The sequence below is a fragment of the Equus przewalskii genome, chromosome X, assembly GCF_037783145.1.
Source record: "Equus przewalskii isolate Varuska chromosome X, EquPr2, whole genome shotgun sequence".
NCBI lineage: Eukaryota > Metazoa > Chordata > Mammalia > Perissodactyla > Equidae > Equus > Equus przewalskii.
This window is the reverse complement of record NC_091863.1, coordinates 74,433,841-74,459,402: the sequence shown is the minus strand read 5'-3', so window position 1 is coordinate 74,459,402 and position 25,562 is coordinate 74,433,841. Positions and strand designations below refer to the sequence as shown.

Below are 25,562 nucleotides of genomic sequence, written 5' to 3'. Positions count from 1 at the left end.
GCATATGTTTTATCATGAAGTATATACTCTATCCATTAATTTCACTATTATTTTACTTATATTTAGGATGAAAGTAATACTCACCAAGCATTCTGCTTTATGCATTTTAGTATTTTTCCTCTTGTGTTGAACTCATCTCCAGTATCTATATTTTGTCTCACTAACTATATTATAAAATTCTTCAGAAGAACAGTAAATGATGTTCCTGGTTAATATCTGCTTTACTTCCTGCTTCTCAATTAATGTTAATGACACAACCATCTACCATTTCTTCCAAGATAAAAAATTCTCACTTCCTCTTTTACTCTCACTCTTCATATCAATTCAATTAACAGTGTCGTATTTTATTCAATGACTCTGCAAATGGAATATATTTGATTACCACCTGAAAAAATCTCTCTTCTCTTGGCTTTTGTGACACTAACTACTCTTCTGATTCTTTTCTTTACTTTACTAACTGCCTTTTTCAGGTCCTGTTCGCTGACAATGTCTAACCTTCTAGATCTCTATAGAATACAGTGACACAAGGTTCAGTTTTCCCAATCTTCTCTTCTCTAGACTCTCTACCTAAGTCAGCTGCTTTAAAACGTTTTCTATTGCAGCCCACACTAAAAATTACATATTATATCCTGATCAAACATACGCATGTTCATAAAGTATAATTTTCAGTAAACAATACTTATCCACAACAAGGGTGATGCACTCTGACCTTTTCTATTCTTTTTTTTTATTCTATTGTATTTATTTTTTAAAATATTTGTCACAACCCACTAAATTTATTTTTCAATGCTACTACCCACAATACCCTGGGAGTTAGCATCTGCTTTCATGACTTTAAATATACCATAATAGAGAGGTAACATCCACATCATGGCAGAGTGAGCTCTTCCCTTGGCCTCTTCCCTCTGAGATACAACCAAAAGGACATTCATACACCAACAGAGGATATATACACATCACAAAAGATGTTTGAGAGACCCATGAAGCCATACACCTGAAGGTGGTGGTGGAGCTGGATCCTCCAGAGGAAGTGGAAGTTGATCTGCAGGAGCTCTGTGGAGAGAGACAGGCTGTGGTGGTGGGAAGAGTGCAGGTGAAAAGGGCACCCTGTCTGCACCTGGTACTCCAGCTGCAGAATCATCTGGAGCATGGTACAGTGAGTGTGTTAGTGGTGGCAGGGAAGGTTTGCAGCCCCAGCATCACCCAGAGCAAGGTGCAGAGAGCTTGGCAGCAGCAGCAGCAGGGAAAGTGCGCAGCCCCAGAATCATCCAGAGCACAGTGTGGAGAGTGTGGCAGTGGCAGAGGGGAAAGTGCATAGGAGAGGGAGGTGCCCCATCCCAACCTGACACTCCAGCCCCACTATCACCTGGTGGATAGAGCAGTGAGCAAGAGAGTTGTGGCTAGGAAAAAGGAAAGTGCACAGTCCTGCAATCGCCAAGAGCACCATACAGAGAGACAAGTGGCAAATGGAGGAAGCACCAGGGAAGGAGAGTACCCCTCCCCTTGCCTGGTGCTTCAGATCTGCCATTGACCACTCACTCAGAAAAGCAGTCAGTGGCTGGAGCTGAGGAGCCCCTGTTTGTGCTGGGCCCAGAATACACAGCACCTGATCCCCACCCAGTGGTGGTACATGGCAGCTGTGACCAGATAAGAGCACCATGAGGAAGCAAAAACCCATTCCATTAAGCAGTATGAGTAGGTTTATTAAATTTCCAGACCAGAAGGAAAGTGACAAGTACCAAGAAACCAACCCTGAAGGCAAAGAAATCCATAACCTAAATGACAGAGAATTCAAAACAGCTATCATAAAAAAAACTCAACGAGTTACAAGAAAACACAGAAAGGCAATTTTACAAATTCAGAAACTTCTTCACAAAGGAGATTGAAACCATAAGGAAGAACCAATCAGAATTGTTGGAACTGAAAACCACAATGGATGAAATAAAGAAAAATCTGGATTCCCTAAACAACAGAGCTGACAACATAGAGGACAGAATCAGCCAGTTAGAGGATAGTACTATAGAAATGCTTCAGAGAGAGGATAAGAAAGAACTAAGACTAAAAAGAAATGAAGAAGCTCTCAGAGAAATATCTGACTCAATCAGGAAATGCAATATAAGGATTATAGATATTCAGGAGGGAGAAGAGAAGGAGAACAGAGCAGAAATCTTGTTCAAAGAAATAATAGTTGAGAACTTCTCAAACCTGGGGAGGGAGCTTGAGATCCATGTGAAAGAGGCCCCCAAATCTTCTCACTTTGTCAGTGTAAAAAGACCCACTCCAAGGCATATAATAGTGAAACTGTCAAAAGTCAAGGACAAAGAAAATATACTAAGGGCAGCAAGGCAGAAGAAAATAACTTAAAAAGGAACCCCTATCAGGCTTTCAGCAGACTTCTCAGCAGAAACCTTATAGGCTAGGAGAGAGTGGAATGATATATTCAAAATCCTGAAAGATGAAAATTTTCAGCCAAGAATATTCTATCCAGCGAAAATCTCCTTCAGATATGACAGAGAAATAGAAACTTTCCCAGATAAACAAAAAGCTAAGGGGGTTCACTGCCACAAGACCCACCCCCCAACAAAAAAATCCTCAAAAAGGCCCTCATACCTGAAAAAGAATAGGAAAGGGGCTACAAAGCCCTGAGCAAGGACATGAATAGGTAAGCAATAATCAGAAACTGGCAGATCTCTATCAGATCTGGTATAGAGAAAAGGAAAACAGCAAAACAAAAATGATCTCATCATTTTAACCACAAACTCACAATGCAGGATGGAAAAAGATATGACAAAATAACTTAGAAGGGGAAGAGGAAAGAGGTGGAATCAGTATAGTCTAAGGAAATAAGAGGCAATCAGAAAATGGACTATCTCAACTACAAGATTTTTTATACAAACCTAAGTGTAACCACTAAGCAAATAATTAGCATAGAGACATTTACAATAAACAAGGAGAAAATGAAGAAAACCAGCAGAGAAAACTACCTAATCAAATTGGTAGTCCGAAGCACACAGGACTGAGAAACAAAGGAAATGTGGAAGAACTGGGAAACGTGTGAACAGATGTCAATATTAAGCCCTCATATATCAATAATCACTCTAAATGTAAGTGGATTGAATTCTCCAATCAAAAGACACCGAATGGCAGGATGGATTAAAGAACAAGACCCAACAATATGCTGCCTCCAGGAAACACATCTTAGCTCTAGAGACAAACACAGGCTCAGAGTGAAGAGATGGAAGACAATACTCCAAGCTCATGGCAAACAAAAGAAAGCAAGTGTTGCCATACTTATATCAGACAAAGTAGACTTCAAGATAAAACTGGTAAAGAGAGACATAGAGGGGCAGTATATAAGGATAAAGGGGACTCTCCCCTAAGAAGACATAATGCTTATAAACATGTATGCACCCAACCAAGGGGCACCAACATACATAAAGCACCTAATAACAAACCTAAAAGGAGATATCAATGACAACACAGTAATAGTAAGGCACCTCAATACCCAACTTACTTCAACAGATAGATCATCCAGACAAAAACTCAACAGGGAGATAGTAGACTTAAATGAAAAGCTAGACAAGATGAACTTAATAGATATCGAGAGAGCACTCCATCCCAAAACAGCAGAATATATTCTTCTCAAGTGCACATGGAACATTGTCAAGAATAGATGATATATTGGGAAACAAGGCAGACCTCAATAAGTTTAAGAAGATTGAAATCATATCTACTATCTTTTATGACCATAATGCCATGAAACTAGAAATCAACTACAAGAAAAAAGCTGGAAAAGGAACAAAAATGTGGAGACTAAACAATACGCTACTGAACAACCAATGGGTCGTCGAAGAAATAAAGGGAGAAATAAAAAAATATTTGGAGACAAATGAGAACAAAAACACACCATACCAACTCTTATGGGATGCAACAAAAGTGGTCCTAAGAGGGAAATTTGTAGCAATACAGGCCCATGTTAACAAACAAGAAAAAGCTAAAATAAACAATCTTAAACTATACCTAACAGAATTAGAAAAAGAAGAACCAACAAAGTCCAAACTCAGCAGAAGGAGGGAAATAATAAAAATTAGAGCAGAAGTAAATGAAATTGAAACAACAAAGTCTGTAAAAAGGATCAATGAAACAAGGAGCTGGTTCTTTGAGAGGATAAACAAAATTGACAAACCTTTTGCCAGACTCACTAAGAAAAAAAGAGAGAAGGCTCAAATAAATAAAATTAGAAATGAAAGATGAGAAGTTACAATGAATACCACAGAAATAAAAAGATTATAAGAGAATATTATGAAAAGCTATACCCCAATAAACTGGAAAATCCAGAAGAAATAGATAATTTCTTAGGCTCTTACAACATCCCAAAACTGAATCAATAATAAATAGAGAATCTGAATAGACCAATCACAAGTAAAGAGATTGAAACAGTAATCCAAAACCTCCCCAAAAATAAAAGTCCAGGACCAGATGGCTTCTCTGGAGAATTCTACCAAACATCAAAGACAATTCATTACCTATTCTTCTCAAACTATTCCAAAAAATTGAGGAAGGTGGAAATATTCCTAACACATTCTACAAGGCCAACATCACTCCAATTCCAAAGCCAGAAAAAGGACAACACAAAGAAGGAAAATTACAGACCAATATTGCTAATGAACATAGATGCAAAAATCCTCAATATTGGCAAACTGAATACAGCAATACAACAAAAAGATCATACACCATGATCAAGTGGGATTCATACCAGGGACATAGGGATGTTCAACATCCACAAATCAATCAATGTGGTACACCACATTAACAAAAAGAGGAACAAAAACCACACGATCATCTCCATAGACACAGTGAAAGCATTTGACAAGATCCAACACCCGTTTGTGATGAAAACTCTCAATAAAATGGGTACAGAAGGAAAATACCTCAACATAATAAAGGCCTTATATGACAAACCCACTGCCAACATCATCTCAATGTTCAATAACTGAATGCCATCCTGCTGAGAACAGGAACAAGACAAGGGTTCCCACTGACCCCACTCTTATTCAGCATAGTAGTAAAGGTTTTGGTCAGAGCAATTAGGCAGGAAAAAGAAATAAAAGGAATCCAAATAGGCACTAAGGAAGTGAAACTCTCGCTGTTTGCAGATGACATGAGTTTATATATAGAAAACCCTAAAGAACCCATCAAAAAACAATTAGAAATAATCAACAACTACAGCAAAGTTGTAAGATACAAAGTCAACTTACAAAAATCAGGTGGCATTTCTATACTCTAATAACAAACTAACAGAACAAGAACCAAGAATACAACTCCACTTATAATCCCAACAAAAAGAATAAAATATCTAGGAATAGATTTAACCAAGGAGTGAAAGACCTATACAAGGAAAACTATAAGACATTATTGAAAGAAATTGAGAGTGACATAAAGAAATGGAAAGATATTCCATGTACCTGGATTGGAAGAATAAACATGGTTAAAATGTCCATTCTACTTAAAGCAATCTACAGATTCAATGCAATCCCAATCATAATATCAATGACATTCTTCACAGAAATAGAACAAAGTATCTTAAAGTTCATATGGGGCAACAAAAGACCCCAAATAGCCAAAGCAATCCTGAGAAACAAGAACAATGCTGGTGGCATCACAATCCCTGACTTCAAAACATATTACAAAACTATAGTAAGCAAAACAGCATGGTACTGCTACAAAAACAGGCACACAGATCAATGGAACAGAATTGAAAGCCCAGAAATAAAACCACACATCTATGGATAGCTAATCTTCAACAAAGGAGCCAAGCACATTCAATGGAGAAAGGAAAACTTCAATAAATGGTGCTGGGAAAACTGGACAGCCACATGGAAAAGAATGAACGTAGACCATTATCTTTCTTCATACACAAAAATAGACTCAAAATGTATCAAAGACTTGAAGGTAAGACCTGGAACCATAAAACTTCTGGAAGAAAATATAAGCAGTACAGTCGTTGACACCAGTCTTAAAAGGATCTTTACAAATGAGATGTCCACTCAGACCAGGGAAACAAAAGAAACAATAAACAAGTGGGACTTCATCAGACTAAAGAGCTTCTGGAAGGGAAAGAAAACCAAGATCAAAATGAAAAAAAAAAACCCACCAACTGGGGGAAAATATTTGCAAATCATATTCCAATAAGGGGCTAATCTACATAATATATAAAGAACTAACACAACAAATACAAAAAAAAAAAAAACCCAATCAAAAACTGGGCAGAGGATATGAACAGACATTTTTCCAATGAAGATATACAGATGCTCAACGTCACTAATCATCAGGGAGATGCAAAGCAAAACTACACTTAAATATCATCTTACACCTGTTAGAATGGCTATAATCACCAAGACAAAAGATAGTAAGTGTTGGAGAGGTTGTGGAGAAAGGGGAACCCTCATCCACTGCTGGTGGGAATGCAAACTGGTGCAGCCACTGTGGAAAACAGTATGGAGATTTCTCAAAAAATTAAAAATAAATAGAAATACCATATGACCCAGCTATCCCACTACTGGGTATTTTTCCAAAGAACTTGAAATGAACAATACAAAGAGACTTATGCACTCCTGTGTTCATTGCAGCAGTATTCACAGTAGCCAAGATGTGGAAGCAACCGAAGTACCCAGCGACTGATGATTGGATAAAGAAGATGTGCTATATATATATATATAATACAATGGAATACTACTCAGCCATAAAAAAGACATAATCATCCCATTCACAGCCACATAGATGGACCTTGAGGGAATCATGTTAAGCGAAATAAGCCAGACAGAGAAATACAAACACCATATGATTTCACTCATATGTGGAGCATAAACTTATGGACAAAGAGAACAACTTAGTGGTTACCAGGGGGAAGGGGAGGGAGTGTGGGCACAAGGGGTGCAGGGGCACATTTACATGGTGTTTGACAAATATTAATGTACAACTGAAATTTCACAATGTTATAAACTATTTAGACCACAATAAAAATTTTTTAAAAAATACAAAAATAAATATACCATAATATACCATCTATGTGCCAGTAATTGCCAAACTTTAAGGTCTAACACAATCTATCACTGAGCTCCAGATTTACTTACCTAGTTTCATACTTGACTTTCAACCTGAAATTCTAATGGGCATCTCAAAATTAAAATATCAAAAATGGAGTTCTTGATTTCTCTCCTACCTCCACTGACTCATTCATCGTCAATATGCTTCAACTCCCCAAATACCATAATTTTTATACACACTAGCTCAAACCCAAAACTTAGGCACTATCCTTGATTATACTTTTTTCTTCACAACCACTCCCTCAATAAATTTCTTCATTAAGTCTTGTCCACTCTTCCCTCTTACCATCTTTCCCATGGACTACTGCAATAAAATTTCAACTAGTCTTTCTACTGACCCCACTATGCCCCCACATCCATAGCATCCAAAGAGATCTTTTAAAAATGTATATCAGATTATGTCACTTACCTGCTCAAAACACTTCCCTTTGTACTTAAAATAAAATTCCGTTTGCTTGCCAGGTGTTTTAGTTTGAGTCCCTGGAAAACAGAGCCTGAGACTAAATCTTATTTGTTACCCCTTTACTTGAGCTTGAAATCTCAGGGAAACAAAAATGAGGGAAAAGGGAGAGTGATACAGAGAAGGAGGAAAGAGCAGATACAGGGTGGTGCTTTACCAGACTGCCCAAAGTTTTGTAACAAGTGCAGCTGACTACTCTGCCAGCAACTCTCGCTCAATCTTGTAAAACATCTTGAGAGAGGCTGCATGAACTACTGTGTTTCAGAAAAGTCCATCTTGGGGGAAGAAGGAAGAATTTATTTGTCAAACTTTGTCTAATGGGATATGAACCCACCCTACTTCTAGTTTGCATAATCTAAGCGCACTAGAAACCTGGAAGAAAAACCAAAATTTCCACAGGTTCATTCCAGCCAGTGAACAAGCAAAACAGTCTTGCTTTACCAGTTAACGTCTGCATTATCACGTTTGATCTGTAGCAGTGGAAGTGGCAGCAACCACTACTTGGCTCCACGAGTGTGGGAACAGCACAAGCCATTGCTAGGACTGCTCCAATTAGAAAGCAAGCCAAATTCTTAGATCTGAGGTAATCCTTAAACTGAGCCTCTAACACATGGTTTATAAGGTTTTAAATGATCTGATCTCTGCCTTTTTCTTGACCCTCATCTTTATCACTATTTCTCTCATACGCTATACTTCAGCTACATTGTTTCTTAAAGTAGCAAAATTTGTAACTGCTTAAGGATATTTTCACTGCCTTTTCCCCCTGTGTAGAATATCTGCCAAGTATTTTCAGGGTTAGCTCCTTATCTCTTATAACTCAGCTCAACTATCACCTCCTTAAAGACCTCTCAGATTCCGTAGATAAAAATAGCTTATCAGTAGCTCTCCAGGATTTTTATCTTCGTTTATTTTCTTCAGAGCATTTATCACAATCTTGTTTATTTATTTGTTTGTTTATTTTTGTTCCTTCCACCCCTAGCACATAACATCATGCAAACAGTGATATTATTTTTCCTGTTCACTGCTGCATTCATAGTACTTATCACATATCTGGCACATCAAAATTATTATCATAAATATCTATATTTTAAAGTCTTATTCATGTTTTTCTAGTGGATACATAGTGAGCCAGTTCAATTCCCTTCCAAGATCAAGGCATTCATTCTTTCAACTGCTGGGAATGTTGGATACTGATGGCTTCTATTGAGTCCCTCCAGGCGAATTGCTCTCTGCTGAAGGAAGATGCCTCACCAAGTCCGTGTCTCCTCTCTAGAGGTAGCCTGCATCCTATCATGGGTCAATACAGGAGTGAAAATACCCAGCCCTATTGCCTCATTGCAGCACATTTCTGAGGGGTCATACCAGGCTCGAGCTCCTCCTGAGATTGGAAGGGGCCTCTGTTGCCATTGTATTACAATTATACTCCTCCTTCTATCCGGTCTTGCTTCCTTCACTGTGTTTCAAAGTTGTTTCTAAGAGCACTCCCCAGTGAAGCTTCTGAATGAAAATCTCTGCCTCAGAGTTCATTTCCTAGGGTACTTGACATAAAGCAGCTAATTCAGAAATATTTTGTTTAAATCTAGCCTCTCCATTTCAACTGCCACTAACCTATTCTCAGCTTTATCACTTCCCACTTGGATTATTTCAACAGCCTCCAAATTGTCTTTTGTCATCTATACCTTCTCTCCACCAGTTTTAGAATTCTTATTCCTGAGCCACTAATATAGGTTAAGAACCCAGTAAAGGGCATGGACCCCTCTGCAAATATGATAAAGATCTTGTCTGCTCCCTGCTCTGCTCCTTGTCCCATGAAATAAGTGTACTTTTGCACCTATATATACATTTTTGCAAGTAATTTTCTTGGGTTAGGACTTCCTACAACTCATCTATGGAATCTAGCTTAAGAACTGCTGTTTAAAAGGCTTAATTAGAGTAACTGAGCAGGCAAAATATGCAATTACTTAAGCACTTATTTCTTAGAAAAATAGAACCGTAAAACTATTTTATATATATATTTTTTGCTTGCTTTTGTTTGGTCATAGGAACAGCATAGAAAGTCATCTAAGAAGAACAGGAAGCCATGCTAGAAGAAGGAAGAAAACTTCAAGAGGTGGTAAAAGGCAGCAATATTCCTTGGTTAAAAGAACCAGGGGGAAGATTGTGCAAGCCATGCTTAGGAAAGGCTCATGCTTGGGAAATTAGCTCTTCCTTAGATCAGACTCGTGGAAAATAATTAATTTGTTTTATTGAGATATAATTGACATAACATTATTTTTATTTCAGGTGTACAACAGAATGATTTGATATATGTATATATTGTGAAATGATCACCACAATAAGTCTAGTTAACATCCATCAGCACACATAGTTACAAATTTTTTTCTTGTGGTGAGAACTTTTAAGATCTATTTTCTTAGCAGTTTTCAAATATACAATGCAGTATTATTAACTACAGTTACCATGCTGTATGTTACATCCCCAGGACTCATTTATCTTATAACTGGAAGTTTGTCCATTTTGACTCCCTTCACCCATTTAACCCACCCCCCCACCTCTGTCAACTACCAATCTGTTCTCTGTTTCTATCAGTTCAGTTGTGGTTTTTTTAGATTTCACATATAAGTGAGTTCATACAGTATTTGTCTTTCTCTGTCTGACTTATTTCACCACCGTAATGCCTTCAAGGTGTATCCACGTTGTCATATATATTTATTCTTATAAACCTTTCAAAGCTTTCTTAAAAAGCTTTTTTTCTCTGAAAGAGATTGGTAGTACAGTAATAATCCTAATTTTTGCATAGGTAAATAATTCTTCCCTCATCAATTATGTATAATGTAAAAATCAGGAGAATTCTGTGATGCAGATGAACTAATAAGGAAGGCACCATTAAAATGGCTAATCAAATTAGTTAAAATCAAGATAATTACAATAAACCTAGCAAGCCAGGTTTGCTTACTAGGAACGTGAATGCAGAACAATTTACCTATTAAAGTTATTACAATGATATTTTAAGCACTGAAGTATATGTCTGATTAACTCACAGTCATTGACTCAAAATGGGTGAAAATCTTCTAATTACTGTATAATGACATTGAAGCTCAACTTAGTTTTTGCTATGAACCCTTTAGATTCCAAATTCATTACAAAATTATTCAAAGAAACCATCATTTTTAACATTCTGAAAAATTTTATAGATAATGCATTTCATAATAATAACTTACTACATTTATTCAGCATTTATTAGGTATCAGGCAGTTTGTTACATACTTTAAATCAGTCAGTCCATTTCATCTGCACAACTACCCTGAAAAGTAGTTTTACACCCCATATTACTGATGAAGAAAGACAGCAATTATATAATTAGCCTAAGATCGCACAGATGGTAAGTGAAGAGCCAAGAATCAAACTCAAGACTACTGTGTCTCTATCATGTAAAAAGTCCTTTAAAATGATATATATCTATATGCACACTCCATTGTATCACAATATATATTTTTATGATCTGTATATCAGTTAACTAGTACTGTATAACTAATTACCTCAAAACTTGGTGGTTGAAATAACATTTATTTGTTCACAATTCTGTGGGTCAACAGTTTGGACTAGGCTCAGCCAGAATAGTTTATCCTGGCTCTATGAAGTGTTGGTTGGGTTCAATGTTAAGTCTAGGGTCACAGATGGTATAGCTAGAGTGGCTGGTTTTACTGGCCCTCTCTGCCTACGTAGTCTATCATCATGCAACAGACTAGGCTGGTCTTGGTCAAATTGTGACAGCATTCCTAGAGGGAGAGAATGGAAGCTATAAGGCCTCTTGAGGCCTCTTAAGCTTAGAATGGGTACCACATCAATTTTGTTTCATTCAATTGGTCAGAGAAAGTCACAGAGCCAGTCCAGATCCACATGGTTTGGAATTAGATTCCATCTTTTGATGGAAAGAGATGAAACTAATTTGTGATCATTTGTGATTTGCCAAATTCCCATTAGTAGTAATAGGGAAGGTCTATTACTTAATAATTACTTGATATTTAGTGTAGTAGTCAAAATAAAGATTCTTGAAATGATCAAGATTAAAAAGTAAAAATATCTAAGAAATGCTATTATGGATAAATTAATATGATAGACACAAATGTAGTTATTTGTTCAGCAGAAGCAATAGAGGGTTCTTTAGAATATACTCTCTAGCAAAATTGCTTTTTTAGTTTACTGTCTTATTTTTGAAGCAAATTGAGAAAATACATCTTTTATAACCAGTTTCTAATATATAAGAAAAAAAGGCCGTAGAATTTCAAATTTATCACTGCTTTCTGATAGACTTATAAATTGTTTAAAAATTCTTCATCCTTGGAATCCCTAACTGAATACATTGAAATATTCAGGAAACAGAAACAAAAAGATTCAATACCTAATGTAATTATATTACCAACAATTTACAGAAAATCATGTCTTTCTCTGAACACTTTAACTCTGAAAAATTTATTTTTCTTTTTAAATTTTCCAGTAGATCAACAAATAGCAGTTGACAAAGATCAGTGTTAAAAGGTAACTTTTTTCTTCACAGAATGTTTAAAATGGTGAAAATATTAATGTATAAATATTATGTCTTTATTTCCCTTTTAGAAATAGTTTTCTGCTAAAATGAATGAAAACATTTGGTACTAAGTACTTCAGCAGTTGGCAAGCCAATATTGCTCTGTTTGTTTTCCAATAATTAAGACTAGGCATTCAGATGATTTCTATTACAATTTCTCTTCCTGGGGTTAACAAAAACCACTTTGTTTATAAAGTCAAATACTGAGGTTTCTTTTCAACCTGGGTATTGACTTTCTCCTTTGTCTGATGGAGAGCAGTAACTTCTACATCGCAGAAAAAATACCAAGCATGGGATAATCAAACTGAAAAATTGCTGTGCTTGTTCTTTATTTATTGACCATCAGAGTCCAGTCAAAATTCCAATTAAAGTACAAAAGAAAAGGAAAAATTAAGAATAGATCAGCAAATACATGAAACTTCTCATGAGATCTAAATAGATTTGGTTCTGGTATCTTGTGCTTAACCATTTGTGAAAAATATATGTTACCTTCTTACCCAACCTAATGAACATGTTTCATTTTGAAGAATGATTATATCTTAAACTCAATTAACATTGGCAATTTCCAACTGAAATCATCCATGCCCACAATACATGTCCTTTCAGGTGGCAGACATGCTGATAATTTACTTTGTTTTTTTAAAATTAAGACAGTTAGTACCAAGGACACAGGAGGACTAAATAGAAACTCTTGGTGCAAAATTTTTATTTTTTTCAGGGAACATAGTTTACCAAAAACCATCAGACATTTTGCAACCTTAAGCTGGGTAACAATCACATAGTAAGAGTGAGAGAATTAATATTCATGAAACACCAGGCCCTGTGCTGGAAACTGGGAAATAGATATAGATATAGATATAGATAAAGATTATATAAAATATATATGAGATATAGAGAGAGAGAGAGAGAGAGAAACAGAGAGATCTCATCACATTTCTTTTAATCTCCACAATCCTCTGTCACAGAAATTGCTATTTTCATTGCACAGGCAAGAAAACTGAGGTTCTGAGAATTCAGTAAGTTATGGAGCTAAGATTTAACTTAATTCTCTTGCAAGAGTTAGGGGTTCAGTGTGTAGCAAATTAGATCAGAGGCTAAGGGATCGGATTCACATGGGGGCTTTATCCATGGGAAACATTGTAAAGTAGGCTGTGACTCTATTCATACTAACCTAAGTCTCAAAAGGAAATTGAGACAAATTTTAGCTCCATACCCCACTAAGTTTTCAAAACTGACCAGCACACCTTCTGATCTTTGAAGGTACATTCCTATATATGTGTCTTTGTGGGCATGTGTTGATCTCTTTTAATGCAAGAAAGTATTTCATTAACTATAAGTAAAGCATGCACAAGGAAAATGAAGTGATTGGGATAAGAATCAGGTAATATTTCTAAATGTTTAATTCATTTACTTTAATTGAAGATGTTATATCTTTGTATTACTTGGATTCAATTCATGAATTGAATTCAAACATTTCTTTAAGGTAAAAAAATATATTTTCTAAAGTATCCAGATAATAGTGTGGCAAAGGTTTTTTAAAAGTTATAATTATCTAAATAACTTTCTTCATTCACTGCTGTTTACACACATTAGAGTAGATTATATTATAAGCATACAATTCCACTTATAAATTATTATTTATTTTATGGCCTTTCTCAAAACACATAATTCTAAATGCCAACTTTACAGGCAGAACTGCTTCAATACTAGTTACACTTTGATATTTTAAATGTCAGAAGCCCATCTTTGATGAGAGCTTAAGAATTCTAAAACAGCATGCACATTTATAAAAAAAGAAAAAATCAGTATGCAAACTCATGTCAATATTTTATTCTACTGCATACAAAGTGGCTATTGTTAAAAATGGTAAGTTGAAAAATATCTCGCCAGTATCCTTTTCAAACCTATAATGTCCTAGTGAATTTAACTATAATATATTTAAGCTACTGAAGACTCATTTATGCCCAGACATGAAAAGAATATTAATGTAGCACTGGATGGTTGAATATGAGCATCAGAATGATGTTCTTTTCTTGTAGACATTATATCATATGAACAGATGGCTTGCTTTTTTGCAGAAGAAATTTTCTATTGCCACACAAAATACTCATGCTATAGCCAAATATGCATTGGACTGTGAGTGAGGAGACCTGGTTTTTACTTCAAGCTTTTTCATCATTCTACCTGTGTGACTTGAGGTAAGTCAGCTTCAGAAACAAGAAATTTGGGAGGTGTGGATAACAACACATTAGAAGATTATTAAATCAATTAAGTGGACCATAATGAACAATTTTTAGAGAAATAAATAAGAATGCAGTGAAGTAGAAAATATTTGTGTCCCACAGATAGCAAGTATTTATACTCTGTGAAAGTTCTGTTTCAGTTATATAGATGTCTCGTGGCTTGCCATAGAGTGTAGGATCAACCCTTCTCAAAAAAAAAGAATTGTTTCAAGTGTTGAGACACCAAGAAGATATGTGAAAAGGTTTCTTACTCATATAATGAGGTTTTCTGCGAGTAGTATGGCAGGCACCCAAGTGGGTCCAAAATGGCTTGAATGAAGAAAGGAACAGGTGGTTTTGTTTTTCATTGTGATTTGAGGGTGGGACTAGAATAAGGGTTCCTAGGGCTTGAGCGATTTGCACTTCCCTTGGCACCAAAGGAGAGGATATGCATGCTTTCTTATCAGCCTTCCTAGATTTGGGGAAGAAGAGAAAAAGGGAGTGGTTGGGCTTTAAAGTTTTCATGGTCAAACATCAAAATGGTCAGAATCTTTGTTACAACAGACACATATGTGTAGACCTGGTCACTTCTTATTGAGAAGTGCAATCAAAAAAGTATAGCTTCTACTCTTGTGCAGTTTTTACCATTTAATATTAAGGAAAATAACGCTGTGTAGGGGAGGATGACATTTCCTCTCCCGAAATGGGGGTTCGTCTGGCCAGAGAACGAATTAAATTCACATGAGACAGAATAGCAAGAGAAAATTAAACAAAGCTTTATGAGGAACCATGGCCCGGGGCCTTTCTTCCCGAAGGAAGAAAGGGCACCGAAGAAGTGGGGCCCACGTAGTGGTTATATAGCCCCCAAACAGGGTGTTTCACATGTGATTGAAAAGTCCCTTTTACAATAGTCACGAGGCTGCTCTGTCAGCACAGCGCTTGATGGAAATAGCAGATAGGTCTGCTGTCTCAGTGAGTGCCACAGGGTGGCAGGTGTGTTGCCTCGGGCTGGGGGGGGGGTCACAGATAAGCGCCGCAATCGGTTCCCAGCCTAAAGAAAGATGCTTAATCTTTAAGGAGATGCCAGCGTTGGGAGGGGGAGGGAAGTCAGTTACAGGAGGTTACCAGACTAGCACAATAAAATGCAGATTTTAAGTCCTTGCCTTTGGTATTGATTAAGAGTTTTTGGAGAGTAGGTCATCTCCTTTCTTCTTCCTAGTACAGAGAGGGAGGCAGCTTTTACAGATAGAGATTTACCTTACAAATGTAAGTGTGTCCTAAGGAAGGGCAAGTTCCATTCCTCAGAGCCTCCTTCCCTGTCCCAGTTTATCAAAAGCAATCAGCCTCAAATAATCCTGATGCCAAAGAGACATATCTTGGGGTGGCCAATTCCAGGTCCCCACAGTCCCGCCTTTGAAACTTTTTAAAGTTTCACAGTCCAGAAGCTGAGTGGTAGATTGTTTCATCTCACTGAACACATTTCTTAGTCCTGTTAATAGATCAGTCCAGTTAAAGTCATTTTAGAAGGCGGCGACGCAGGTGGGCTCCCAAAGTTAGGCCTATATTTTGGAAGCAAGCAATCAGGTATTTAATAAGTATTTCTACGGAAATAAAAGAAAAACAAGGTTAATGGTTGGAGCAAATTATAAACTAGTTCCCGAGTCCAGCATGCAGCCAGTCAAGAAGACTTCTAGATGTCAGAGTGAAGCATCTTTAGCAGCTTGAAATGTCTCTGGTGATGTCATCGGGCATTCAGGTATCTTTCTGAGTGGCTTACAGTTTACACAGCAACAGACAGGAATCTCTCAAGTTTCTATCAAGCCGTTCAGCTTCAGTTTGCAAGGCTTCAGGAAAAAGAGCAGGTTCAATTCTCAATGATTCCAAATGAAAATGAGGTAAAAAAATTGAAAACATTAGTTTGGAGATTTGTAACCAGATATTTCAGTAGAATAATTCAGGATCCAATCCAGTTCACAGGTAGAAAAAAAAAACTCAAAGACAATTAACAAAACTAGGATCCAACATACACAAATGTGTATTATAGTTTTTCACTGAAACATAGTTCTTCTCTCTAAAATCACCCTCATTTTTTTACCAAAGATAGCAAAATTAAGACTAATTGGTTTGCAAAATAAGTTTAGTTTCAAGAAACTTGGCCCAATTATTTACAGAAGTGCAGCAAGAATAGCAGTTGATCATATAGGCTCTTAAATTTGCTTTGCTGGAATTTTTTTATGAGGAATCTCAGATTGAACTGTAAAGGCCTCTCGAGGCCAGAAAAGCCAAGCCAAGGACTTGCTGTCAGATTTTGCCTGCAGTACCTACAGATTTGGGTGGACTCCTCTCTTCTTGAGGTCCCCCAAAATATTCCGAGGTTCCTTACATCTGCCAGATAAGCAAGCTTCCTTGCTTACCAGGTAAGATTGCCAGAATCTCTGTAAACAAGGTACCAGGCCCATATTTCCAAGTGGCTTATTTCCAGAAAGTCAACCTTATTCCTCAAAGGCAGTATTGTCATATCCGAGTCTGTATGTTTCTCTCAAATATGACATTCCAGTCAAAGCCTTGGTAATACAACCAATGTGTCCTGTTATAAGGAGAACAGATTCTTATTGAACTTATGCAAACAACTATATTGCCATGAAATAACCATACTCACAAAGAGTTTCCAAATTCTGGAGGGATCAGGTAGGGAGAAAAAGATAAATGTTTCAGTTTTGCTCAAAAAGGTATAATTTCACCAAATTGCTAAGTCATAGTTAGCACAAGAAAAAAGAGAAAAAGATTTTCTTGAATCTGAGAAAACAAAGCAAAACATCAAAAAATCAACAATATTTCAAATGAAAGTCGTAAAAAAAAATATAATCATCCTCAGTTCATTCAGTCCTGCATAACCGGTTCTTGATCTTAATCTTCCGTTAGCAGTTTTATGGGGTCATCAGTTTCTCCATGAGATTTCTGTAATTTCTTATCCAGAGTTCAGTTCTATGATCTGAAAGTTTGTCAGAAACCTGTATTCCAGAGTAAGTGTCAGAGTCCTTTCCATGAATTCCTCTGAAGATGAGACATATTTGCAAAAGCAAAAAGCAGAGTAAAACAACCAACCGTAAACAACAAAAGTCTTAAAAATGACAATTGACAGAGAAACTTGGTTATTTCTGTGATATACAACAACTTCAAGATAACAATTGGAATTACAACCGATAACCAGGACAAATCAAAATTTTAGGAATGCTATATAATTTTAAGACACCTATATTAATAACATTCACCCACATAATACCACCTAAGAAAGTTTATCATCACTTATTTGACAATGCTTCCCATGTAATTTAACAGACCAATAAGCCTAATTAGTTTAGAATTTTCCACCTTATAGGAAGAGAGAGCAAATTTCTCTGTGAAGTCCCAGTGGCCCTCTGAAAATCCCCAGAGAAATTCTCTTCCTTCATCCAGGTCAAAAGAAAGCCTTTATTCAGGACTTTTGAATATTTTTGAGGGAGAAGCTTGTCAAAAATATCAAAAGGTTTTAAACACTTCTTCAGATAGGCAACAACACTCATTGTGAAACAATGCTCAGGTATATACTCAAAATGACAACAAATAGTCAAGGGTAAATAGCTGAAACAGTCAAATCTTAAGAGACCTCTTTCTGAAGATGGGAAAATCATTTTAACAAAACAGATTTTCTGTCTTTTAGGTAGACTTAGAGCAGGCCGAAAAGTTCAAGAAAATTATCCTTTTGAGCGAGAAAGCCAAATTCTAATTTTTGTATCAGTTTACTTTTTCATATTAAAACCCATTTATTTAATTAGATTCATTTCAATCTTAACCAACTTGACCAGGTACAAAACTCTTTTCAGAATTTCTATAACTTTGTTTTACATTCAGAATTTGTTCCATGCTTTCTTTCTTACTTTCTAGTACTTTAGGACAAATTTATCTTTCTTAACCAATCAAACAAATATTTGCATTCTTTATACCCTCTTTACTGAAAACATACATTTTAACTTTCCTTGAATACAGAAACATTTTCCTTATTAATTTCCAGTAGCTTTAATTACGTATGTTAATTAGAACTTTTAATCCTTACAGACCGTAGTAAAAAAACTAAAAACTAAGCAATTACGAATTGTCTTTTATATCAACATTCTAAACACTTTTCCTAATTTCTAGAAACATGCCACTTTACAATAAACACAAGGCATACTTTCTGATAGACCCAAACGCTTTTAGCCTTTTTGCAATAAGAAGCCAAAAGTAGATAAACTTACATTTAATAATTAATGTCTAATATCTTATTTGGAAATAATCTAGGTACTCAACAAATTTTATCATTCACTTAAATTAACCTAGCAAAATTTCAAAGTTTCAAGTTACCAAAGATTTTGGAAGTTATTTTAAATACACATACCATAAACTATAATTATTGCTAAAAAAAGTTATCTATAAACTCTTATTTCATTTATATCTAAATCATTTGTTCCCAACAATGATGTTTAGATTACGCACAAAAACTTTGAGACATTAGACAAACAGCTATCATTTAAAGTTATTATGCTGACAAATTTCTAACAGGGATAACATAAGCTCTTGTTTTTCTTCTTTTTAAACTAGTAAACCCAGGCTGCATTATTTGCATCACATGCAGTGCTAACTCTGGAGGACATGTCCAAACATTTAAATCAAACCAACAAACTTAAACTTTCATTAACCAAAGATTAATCCATATCATCTTAACTTAAAAGACATTGGGTTAATTTCTATTGCATTTAGAATTTATGTAAGAGTTTACTTTAATCCAATTAAACAGAGCTCTTAGTTTTGGCCATATCACCCGGGGTAAAAATATCACACACATATAGACACACAGACACAGAGCCTTCACTCTTATTGTTTTAAAATCACTCCATGAATCAGGTACAATACAAAGCTCCCTAGTTATGAATCCGAATTTTGTTCTGAGCCTTTTTACTAATATTTCTGGAGAAGACACTCAAGGTGCTAGATTTTTTTTTTCTCAGCAAGGGCACGCTTATGACCTTTCCTCTCTCTTTTTTTTTTTTTTTTTTTCAGTCTTAGGAATTAGTGATGGGCTAGATAGCAGTTCCTGGAGAGGGGAGATGATAATCCTTTTTGAGATAAAGGAACTAGGTGGAGTCCGAACTGCCTCTAGAGCTGTATTTCCAGTCTTGCAAGGATTTTCTAAGGACAGTTGCTCTTGATTTTCCCAGAATCTGGGTTGTAACGCAAATTACATTCCAGGTTGATCTACCTGTCCAACTGCATCACAAAGGCACAGAGAAACTCCTCAAGTTTTCTCCAAGCTGGAGTTTCTGGGGCATAACCCATTCCAACTAGTTAAAATGCACCCAGGGGTGAGTCTCCGGGGATGCTTGAGGCATTCCCCATGGTAGTAAAGCTGGTGTCCGACTGACAAGGCCAGAGAAAGGGTGCAAAGGCGCCTGACTGCAGGCATCAACATAGTTATAAGATCTAGTCAAATCCCACTTAGCCCAGGGCACTTAGTCCCTGAGCCAGCACAGGTGAGCCAGGCAGGGAAGCAAGAGGCAAAGGCCTGGAGAACAAAGGAAAAGGGATCAGGCCTCACCCTCATGGCCTCTTCCCCAAGGGTTATCGAGATAGAGGTCACACAGCAGTTCCTGTGCTGGGGCACACAACGCCATCAGGACAGTTCACAGAATAAATCACAGGTCTCCTATCGTCATAACCAACTCAGTAGGCCACCTAAAATGCTTAACGAGTCAATCGCCAAGAGAGGGCTCCCCACGTGGTCGCCGGGGTGATCAGGCCCAGAAACCAGAGTGGGGGCTCCCAGAGGTGGAGCCTTTGACACTTTAAAGATTTTTTTGTTTCTCAATTGCAAAGCTCAAAAGGAGCCCAAAAATGGTCACTGTCACTTTAAGAGAGAGGAAAGAAAAGGCTCCATTACCTTGAAAATCTCCTGAACCTGGGGCATCGTCCTACTTGTTCTGCCTGTGGGGTTCTATAGCAAGGGACAATGGGGGCTCCTTCTGCCTTGCATACCTTGTATACCTTCCCTATTATGCCTGGCAGTCATAAGTGCCAGGCGAATTGTCCCAAAGATAAAAGAACAGAGAAAAACAGTGAGGAATTTTTCGCCGGTCTGGGGGACATTCTACCCAATTGCATCCTGGAGCAATTCTCCCAAGAAGGGGTTCCCATACTCAACCAAAGGTTAGAGTTTGGTACTTTCCTTGAACTGGAGTCCCAATTGGGACTTTTCCCGCAGTTCAGAGCATGGTCAGGTGCCAGAGGAAGGGATCCCAATCCAGCCTTAGGAAAAGAAACCTCTCATGGGAGTCTTGGAGATTGGCGGCTGTCCTAATGACTTAAGTGGCTGACCCGTGCCCACGTAAAATTTGTCTATTAGAGATAGAGTCAGGAAGGAATGGATTAATTCATTTTCCATCACCCTCAGGTTTAAGGTACTGATTCTCTTCAGGCTGAATGCCACAATTTGCCCCATAGAGTAGCCATGGGCAGCAAACGTGGATTCATACAGCTGTCCGAGAAAGTTCCCGATGGAGCAGTGAATTTAGATCCATCCTTGAAAAAGAGAAAGGCACAAGGAAAACTATAACTTCTGCTCACAAGCTGGTGAAGCAAGCGGGTTCAGCAAGCCAAGGAGTCAAAAGAAAGACTTCCTGGACTTAAGGCCTGGAAGTAGCGCTCCTCTATTCAGAGAACAGTGTGGGGACAGGGCCTATGGGCAGTGAAGAAGCACAGCATGGCGACAGGGCCCATGGCCAGGACTTAACAGGTCTTAGTCTTATTGCATAAGGAAGCATTCCCAGAAAGACGTTTTAAAACATACTCAGGCAAAGTTGATCTAACCTCTTCATAAAAAGAAAATCAGCTCAAGCATTCCAACCTTTATAATCTTATCAACACTTAGACCTTTATATTTCACCAATTCAATTATAACCTGAGTCAGGGTTTAAACCTAGTTACCATTTTCTGTGTTTCCTTTTTAATTTGGCTTTTTTTCATAGATACCAATAAAAACTATGATGAGAGCTCTCACAATTTTTTTCCCCAATTTAGAAGTTTTCCGAATTTAAATGATCCATCGTCTGGCCGATTTGACGAGTAGGATCTTAACAGCGACTCAACCAAAGCTTAGCCAAGGACAAAGAGGTGTCCCCAAAAGAGATCCAGAAAATTCACTCCCAAAAATAGCCTAAGAAAGTAAAGGCAAGCAACAAAGGTTGAGACGACAAAGGCCCCTTATGCAATTGGGACCTCTTATGACAAACTTCCCCCGAGAGCTTACACAGCCGGACAAAGAGTGTCCCGGAACCCAGTCTACTCGACTGGCTGCCAAGATGCGTGCTGGTACATGCATCCTCCGATGGCGGAGACCAGAAAGGTCACAAAACCAAGCTCTCAAGACGTAGAACAAGACAAAAAGCCCAGACAACAGGCTTATAGAGACGCCTGTGTCTTATGACAAACAAAAAGACAGAGACAAGGAAAAGTCTATCTCTGGGAGGAAAAGGATCTACAACCAGTGAGTACTCAAATCCTAGAGTCACTGAATCCAAGAAGCTAGCCTCACCAGCATTTTCTCCTGCTAATCTAAATTTAGAAGAGCAAAAAACTCACCACTCTTGCTTCCATTGGACTCCGCTGGCAGAGATCCGGGAGACTGACGTGGTAAGAACTCTTACCTCTTGCCGGCTCTCGTCAGGGGTCCAGGATCTCTCGGCCACAGCAGTCCAGGAGCAAGCAGTGTCCAGCCAGTGAAATTTCATCCTGCCGACTACGCCAAAACTGTAGGGGAGGAGGACATTTCCTCTTCCCAAATGGGGGTTCGTCTGGCCGGAGAACGAATTAAATTCACATGAGACAGAATAGCAAGAGAAAATTAAACAAAGCTTTATGAGGAACCATGGCCCAGGGCCTTTCTTCCCGAAGGAAGAAAGGGCACCGAAGAAGTGGGGCCCACGTAGTGGTTATATAGCCCCCAAACGGGGTGTTTCACATGTGATTGAAAAGTCCCTTTTACAATAGTCACGAGGCTGCTCTGTCAGCACAGCGCTTGATGGAAATGGCAGATAGGTCTGCTGTCTCAGTGAGTGCCACAGAGTGGCAGGTGTGTTGCCTCGGGCTGGGGGGGGGGTCACAGATGAGTGCCGCAATCGGTTCCCAGCCTAAAGAAAGATGCTTAATCTTTAAGGAGATGCCAGCGTTGGGAGGGGGAGGGAAGTCAGTTACAGGAGGTTACCAGACTAGCACAATAAAATGCAGATTTTAAGTCCTTGCCTTTGGTATTGATTAAGAGTTTTTGGAGAGTAGGTCATCTCCTTTCTTCTTCCTAGTACAGAGAGGGAGGCAGCTTTTACAGATAGAGATTTACCTTACAAATGTAAGTGTGTCCTAAGGAAGGGCAAGTTCCATTCCTCAGAGCCTCCTTCCCTGTCCCAGTTTATCAAAAGCAATCAGCCTCAAATAATCCTGATGCCAAAGAGACATATCTTGGGGTGGCCAATTCCAGGTCCCCACAGCTGATAAAATTTCAAAATATTTGAACTCTTGAAGGGATGTTGTGAGGGTAGAGTTCTAGTATATGTGCTTCCCATCTACTTCTTTTACTGCAGTACAAGGGGATTTGTGCAACTGGAAGGAGACCTTTATTACTAATGGGTACTTGGGTCTTACGCAAGACCTATGGTGCATGTTAGCCATTGTTCATATAAAATTCTTTTGCAAGATATCCTGCCCATTGGTAGGCATATGATTCCCTCTCAACTGTATGAATATTGTGGGGGACTGGAATTGACCACCCCAAGATATATCTCTTTGGCATGAGGATTATGTGAGGCTGATTGCTTTTGATAAACTGGGACAGGGAAGGAGGCTCTGAGGAGTGGAACATTTATATTTACATTTAGGAGACATTTACATTGTAAAGGAAATCTCCATCTGTAAAGATATCCCCCTCTGTACCAGGAAGAAGAAAGCATGACCTTCTCTCTAGAAACTCTTAATCAACGCCCAAGGCAAGGACTTAAATCTGCATTTTGTTTACTCTACTTGTGTGGTAATCTCCCATGATCACTCCCCCTCCCAACGTTGGCATTTCTTTAAGGATTAAGCATCTTTCCTTAGGCTAGGAACTGATTGCTGGGCTCACCTGTGACCACCCAGCTCAAGACAATAGACTTGCCTCCTGCTGTGTCCATCAAGCGCTGTGCTGACAGGGCAATCTTGTGACTATTGTGGGAGGGACATTTCAATCATATGCGAAACACCCTGTTTGGGGGTATATAACCACTTTGTGCACCCTACTTCTTCGGTGCCCTTTCTTCCTTTGGGAAGAAAGGCCCCGGGCCATGGTTCCTCATAAAGATTTGTTTAATTTTCTCTTGCTATTCTGTCTCATGTGAATTTATTTCGTTCTCCGGCCAGATGAACCCACTTTGGATAGAGGAAATGTCTTTCTCCCCTACAATATCATATCTACAAATATCACAGGATGGTCAAGGAAACATATATATATATATAATGTATACCAGATATATATATGATATATCTAGTAATATATCAGAACTCTCAGCCAGGATGATACTACCTTTGGGAAGTCATACTCCTGACCCTGATGGATATCCATTTCCTGAAAGATCTTCCTGATTTGGAGCAGCTCTAGCTCTCTGTTGTAGATGCTCCTGCATTGTGCCTTGGAGAAAGTTATATTTTGGGGCCTCTTCCTCCTTAATCTCACTCAAAGTAAGTGATTGTTGATGCCAAATACTTATAACATTTTAAATTACCTCCTTAAAATCCACAATATCGTTAATAAAAACAACCATCTCAGACTTTCAAAGTCATTGTGTAATATGCCTTACTACATATATTGTACTTTTACTTATAAAAAACATGGTATTCTTTTTAATTTCTCTATATAATGAAAAGTATAAAAGATTCTTCTTTGTAATACATGTTTTATCCCTAACCAATGATAACCCAAATATTAACTAAGGTCTTATTGCCTGGTAAGACCTAGTTAGAATGAACTTGACTCTATCTTCCTTGTGGAAGTCTCAAATCATCTCCAGGAATTGTATGAAATCCTAGAAGATCTAGGTTCTCAGAGTTACCATTAGCTCCAGCCTTCTACTTCTGCTGAAATACTTCAGTTTATAAATTCTCTCTTAAAGTGCTATTCCTTCTATTCCTATTTTGTATTGCTTTATATGAATAAAGAAGCAATCTTTGTGAGAATAGCAGGTTTTAATAATAGTTCTATGGAAAAGTGTTTCTTCTGGGGTATTTGAACACTGCAAATAACTTTTATTATTATTATTAACTAAATTCCATACTTTATTCAAATTTCTTTAGCTTCTTCCTTTAATGTTCTTATGTTCCAGGGTCTCATCCTGTGTATCACCTTCATTTAGTTGTCATGTCTCCTTAGATTCCTCTGGGCTGTGACAGTTTCTTAGGCTTTTTTTGTTTTTGGTAACCTTGACAGTTTTGAGGAGTACCAATCAAGTATTTTGTAGAATATCCCTTGATTTGAGTGTGTCTGCTGTTTTTCTTATAGTTAGACTGGAGTTATGGGTTTTAGGAGGTAAAGTACCATTCTTAACACATCATATTAAAAGTACATAATATCAAAATGACTTGTGACTGATGATGTTAACCTTGATCGACTGGCTGAGGTAGATTTTGCAATATTTCTCCACTGTAAAGTTACTTGTCCCTCCTTCCTTTTGCAGTCAGACAGCCAAGCCCACACTTTAAGGGTGAGAGGGAGGTATGCTCCACCTCATTGAGGGGATAGCATCTAAATATATTATTTGGAATTTTTCTGTATGGGAGATAAGTCTTTCCTCCCTCATTTATTAATCTACTTATATCAGTATGGACACATAGATATTGTAGGAGAGGATGACAACTCCTCTACCCTCTAGGTCCTTCTTACTGTTCTAAGAATTAAATTTACATGAGACAGAATAGCAGGAGAAAATCAAACAAAGCTTTATAGCATGTATACATGGGAGAAACATGGGAAAACTGAGTAACTCACCAGAATGGACAAAACCACCACCTTAAATACTATCTTCAGCTAAAGACAAAGGACGATGTTGGTGGTGGGAGGTGTCAGATATGGAAGATTACCAGAAAAGGTACAGTAA

The 25,562-nt window shown here is 37.7% G+C and overlaps 1 long non-coding RNA gene across 3 annotated transcripts in view; it reads left to right on the top strand.

Annotated features, from left to right (window-relative positions):
* The window catches only part of LOC103559354 (uncharacterized), a 636,399-nt gene that overhangs the window by 550,647 nt on the left and 60,190 nt on the right, over positions 1-25,562 (top strand). The window contains exons 3-4 of one of the 3 annotated variants that reach the window (XR_011536263.1): positions 12,065-12,105; positions 14,233-14,352. The exons of 1 other annotated variant lie outside the window; for it this stretch is intronic. This is a non-coding gene — a long non-coding RNA (uncharacterized lncRNA). The remainder of the gene's footprint in view (positions 1-12,064; positions 12,106-14,232; positions 14,353-25,562) is intronic. One more of the 3 variants, XR_011536264.1, reaches the window with a different exon arrangement.